Source organism: Corvus brachyrhynchos, unplaced genomic scaffold (genome assembly GCF_000691975.1).
Source record: "Corvus brachyrhynchos isolate BGI_N302 unplaced genomic scaffold, ASM69197v1 scaffold136, whole genome shotgun sequence".
NCBI lineage: Eukaryota > Metazoa > Chordata > Aves > Passeriformes > Corvidae > Corvus > Corvus brachyrhynchos.
In genome coordinates this window covers 500,495-505,479 of record NW_008239080.1, presented here as the reverse complement: position 1 = coordinate 505,479, position 4,985 = coordinate 500,495, and the positions used below count along the sequence as shown (strand labels likewise).

The 4,985-nt window shown below is 43.2% G+C and overlaps 1 long non-coding RNA gene across 1 annotated transcript; it reads left to right on the top strand.

Moving 5' to 3' along the window:
* The first annotated feature begins 1,234 nt into the window (after nt 1–1,234).
* Nucleotides 1,235–3,962, top strand: LOC108447918. Its single transcript, XR_001863617.1, has 2 exons — nt 1,235–1,318; nt 1,995–3,962. It is a non-coding gene; the product is annotated as an uncharacterized LOC108447918 (long non-coding RNA).
* Nucleotides 3,963–4,985: the final 1,023 nt, after the last annotated feature.

Below are 4,985 nucleotides of genomic sequence, written 5' to 3'. Positions count from 1 at the left end.
CAGACCAAGCCCTTCAGATGCACATTCCTGAGCCCACTCCTCCCCTTCAGGGTATTTTATGCCAGCCACTCCCAGGTTTCCCCCTCACCTTAATTACCTTTCCGAAGGGATCAGCTCTGTGTGTGTGTGCATGCTAATGCTAGGAAGGGCTGTCAGTGTAGCTTTCCAGCCCAATCTCTTCTATGATCGTGGCTTCAGGCTGCAGCTTTTTTTTCCAGTGCTTAAATGCAACATGTGGATATTAGGCAAGGGCAAGAATTTGCTTTTTCTTGCACACAAAACAAGGAAATGCATTGTGCCTCACCACAGCTGCCACAACGACAGCTGCACTGCCGAACGAGATGCACTTGCTGGCCTCTGCCCCTTCCCTCGTTGCTGTTCCTCCTCTAGAGTCTTTAGACACTCCCAGAGTGGGGACTGCAGGGTCTCTCTCTCTCTCTCTCGGTGGATAGGGGAACCCTTGGTAAGTGAGCTGCAGCCACGTGCAGAGCACTAGAGATGAGAGCTGGCATGATCCCAGGGCAGTGTTGAACCAACAATGTTACAAGGCAGTCTGAGGAAACACCTCCTCAGATGTACTCTAATAGGCTGTTAATGGTCCTTGCCTTGCAGCCCTTGTGAAGCCCCACTGGAAACTGGCTACGGAAAGAGGGGCTGGGAGAGCAGAGACACAAATTGTTAGCTCCCACCATGAATCAGAAGTATCTGTCCACATTACTGGTGTGAGTCAGAGCCTAGAAAGATCTTTGCGATCTGTGAAGGTAACTCAAAGAATTCCAACCCTCGAGAAAATTTCAGGCCTTAAATTGGTCTTGTCTATAGATCTGAGCTAATTTTTGGCGGGTGCAGTATTCCCTGGATGAAGGTTAAACAGATTGGCTGAACTTATCTTGCCATTGGTTTATTTGTTGGTTGGTTTGGTTTTGGGTTTGGGTTTTTTAAATGCTTTTGTGGTGGGCTTTTTGTATCTTTGCATGTTTCAAAAGGATTGAAAAGAAGTGGAAACGCTAACGGGTGTTTTGGCTTGTTCTGCTGTGTAGAGGGTTTCTGTGCCAGTTACCTAGGAAACTGCTGTAGGATTGAATTTAGATGGATGTGTTGTCAACTGCAAATGAGTACAGTGGCTTTTCAAGAGGTGGGGAAGAGTGTAAAATGCACAGAAAATATAAATGCCTGTAATGTGATTTCTGGGTAAGACAGTGGTCCTATCTTTTTGACTGGCATTTTGTAGGCACCCTGACAGCTGCACAAAGGGATCACAGATGGAGTGCATGGCCATGCCTCGGCACCTGAGCTTGAATGCCCTCATGTTTGTAAGGTGGGTTAGCATTCATTTATGTCAAACCATGACTGCAAAAAGTAGCACTAAGGTTGCTATTAAGCATTTTTCCTATTTTATTACAGCAGAGTTATGATGATCTAAGGAAATTACAGCCTTTCTAGACATTTGGACTACAGCACTGCACAACCATTTGCAAAAAAAAAAAAAATACCAAGAAAAAAAAAAAAAAAAAACCAAGAAAACAAAAAAACCCCAATAACAACAAAAAAAACCCCAAGAAAACACATTTAATGATTGAGATACATCTAAAGGCTTATGCAATGAACTAAAATGTGACTGTGGAGCTTTTCCTGGAAATCATTGATAATTGACCTTTTTTAAATACAGCAGGAAAACTATGAAAAAGCAAATAAGTGCTTCAGTCTGGGGGAGTTATATTGATGTCTGTCAGTTCTGGCTAAATCTGCAAGTGGTTACTTATCCCACAGGAGCCACAACTTAGAATGGTCCATGGCTGAAAAAAATCAGCAAAACAGTGGGGATTACTTAGAACAGAGCTCCTACAATTTCTCATATTCTCTCCCCCACTCCAAAATACACACAGGATTAGCATCTGGGCTTATACCGAACACCAATTTTCTTGTATTTCTCCTACAAAGTGCACTTCAAATGGCAAATGCAAACTCCTAGTAGTTTATTCATGTTTTGACAGGTGTCACCAGTTGGCACAGCTACGTGTAATCTTCAAAGGTTTGGTTTCTTCCCCCGCCCCCAAGCAGGTGAGCAAGTTTCCAGCCTTGAAAAGACAGGTTGTGCTGCTTGTTTTGGGTTAGGCAAGTGCACCAGGTAAGAAACACTGTTCTTATTCCTCTGGCTAAAGCTCTGAGGCAGAACCTGGTTTAGAGCCATTTTCCAGGGCTGGCTTGTCCCTGCTCTCTGGAGCTGTGCACCCACCAGGGTGCTTACATCCCCTGCATTTCTCTCTGCAGGTGCTTCTCTCATCCCAGGGGTCTAAAATGAACGCTGAATTTACCAGTTCTAACTTCTGGTCTGACTGTTGGGTTGTGAGTGAGTGCTACCCAGGCTCTGCCTTCAGGGCAGGATCAGTCCCTCAGAGCTGAGGGTCAGATGATGGTCCCACCAGATGTTTGGTCAGCTTGTATTGGACTGGCACATGTACATGACTAAGACAGAGCACCTTGTGGACATATCTGGACTCCGCCCCTGCCTGCATTGCTGCCAGGTGGCCAGGCTGCATGGACCCAGCTGCTGCTACACTGAGAGTGGACGCCAGAGTCAAAAAGAAACTGTGGTATCTCCAGTGCCTTATCTGCTGCTCATAAGAATATATATATACCCCAATCACTCTTTCTTCAACAACATCTTTAACAATATTTATATTGGCAATTAGCCAAAACCTATAAAACTCCGCTCTGGTGGGCCTAGAGGTGGCTCCAATTCACTCTGTTGCATCCAAGATTTTCCTCTGGCCTCTGTCTTTGGAGATAGGCTGAAGTGACATCCAGAGCTGGACTCCCTTCCTCCCTGCTCGAGCAGATGTGCACACAAACATAAGCAGATTCCTCTGTTTCAGGCCCATCTGTAACCTGCGTAATGAATAATGTACAATGAATTTGTGGTCTACATGTTTATTAAGTGACTCAGTATTTCCAGTGGAGATTTTGTGCTCATGTTTTACTCACATCTCAAAACCCACTCACTCTTTTATTATCCCCAACAACAGTAGGTGATAATAAATTATACAACTGTAGATGACGGTAACTATATCAACAAACAAATTGTATCAATTTTCAGTGCGAGTTTAAAGCTTTGTTTACTGGTTGTGCAAACTCTGAAAAAGGAATTTGGGAATGCTGCTGCTGTTATTAAATGTTCTAACCGGGCTGTAATCCAAACCTTCCATAAGGCATCTCTAAAGAAGATTTTTGCCTACTGTGTACTACTGCTTTTACATACGAGATTAGGGATTTATATACGTAAGAGAAGAGAGAGAAATGTAACTAACAGAACAGTGACAGCTCTGTTTGTTACTTCGTGGAAAGGCTGAAAGACAAAAGGCCTTGGTGGCGGATTTCAGAGCTAATCCCCTTCCACTGCCTTTGCAGAAACACATTTGTACTTTCCGAAAAACAAAGGCTTGTAGAAAAGCGTCAATCAATCAACAGTGCAGCTACATTCTGTGTATTGAAGCAAGCTCACATGCTCTCTACATTACTCTGGATCCTATTTTAAGCTTAATAAGCAACTCAGTAATTTGTATGGCTTTGGAAAGATGTAAGCTTATGCCACAGTAGCCATTTTGAAACAGCCAACAGACCCGTGACGAGGGATTGACTTTTTGGGAAAGTAGTTGTAGCAGTATTTGGAAAGTTGCAGTATCCTTTCCAAAAGGAAAAGAGATTGTTTGTTGAGAAACTCATATCTATGTGATAATGGTACACTTCAGTCACAGGAAAGAATGCTTGGTCAAATGTAAGTGCGGGTAACCGTGGCATGTGGTGTGTTCTTGTTTCAATTGAAAATTTTCCATTTTCAGTTGTTTGTACTCATAGGCTGTGTGGGAAAATAGGCCTGGATCTGTGTCGCTTAGCTGAGTGATCCTCACATAGGTGTTGGATGGGGCATACAGGTGAAACAATAAATATGATTGAGACTTTCAGTGAGAAGCCATCCTGCAGGCTCTGAATTTCTCCACATAATGATCCCATCCCTCTGGGTCTGGGACAGGCTGAAGCGATGCAGAGCTGACTAAGCTGCTGTGTGACTAAGCCTCCTGGACCTCACCAAACTCAATAACTAATACTTTTAACTGAGCTGCTGATCACTGTCCTGACATGCCAGCTGGGTTTTGCATGTTTCATTGCCCATAAATATGGTTAGGGCTGTCATGAACCTTTTCTGTATGCTCCTCTTGCAGTTGTTCCCAGGGGCTGAGAAGGAGCCCTCTGCCAATGGAGCTGAGGAGGATTCAGCTCAGAAAACCCTTGGAAAAGGGCCCTCAGAGAGACTGAACTTTATCCCCTCCCTTTAATTGCTATTGGGACCTGGCAAAAGTACATATTTGCAATTAAGGTTGGCTGTTAAAGTGTTCTTGGAGCTTGACACCATTAACTTTGACACTGAGAGGATGAGGCCAGACCTTAGAGCATTTCCTCCTGCAACATGACCAATGTTTGCATGAATAAGACCAATTACAGATACGTCAGTTCTTGTTACTCTGATGTTTCTTATCCATGTCCTATACATTACGGTCCATGTTTTTAAAACAGCTGTCACTATAAAGCCAGCAGTCAGTGAGGACACATGGATTGTTACTGTTGGGTGTCCTTAAGATTTTAGCTGTGTTGCACAAATTTCCAGTTAAAAGTAATAAAAAGTTCAGATAGTGTTACCTACTTAGCTTCAGACTGCAAGAACCTGTTCTCCAAATAAACACAGTATGCCCGGAAATCCAGCAACATTCAGAAAGCCTCCCATTTTATCATCCATCAACTGCTTGGCCATTTTTAAATTCGAATAGTTAATTATTCACTCAAACAGATTGAAATGTTGTATTTATTTTGTTGTGAGCTGAGCAACACTCTTCCCTTTTGAAGGACATACACAACCTTCACCTAGACAAAGCAACTCACTTCATTTTGGTTGAAGAAATATTAGATTTTGCTTCTTTTGTGTACCCGTT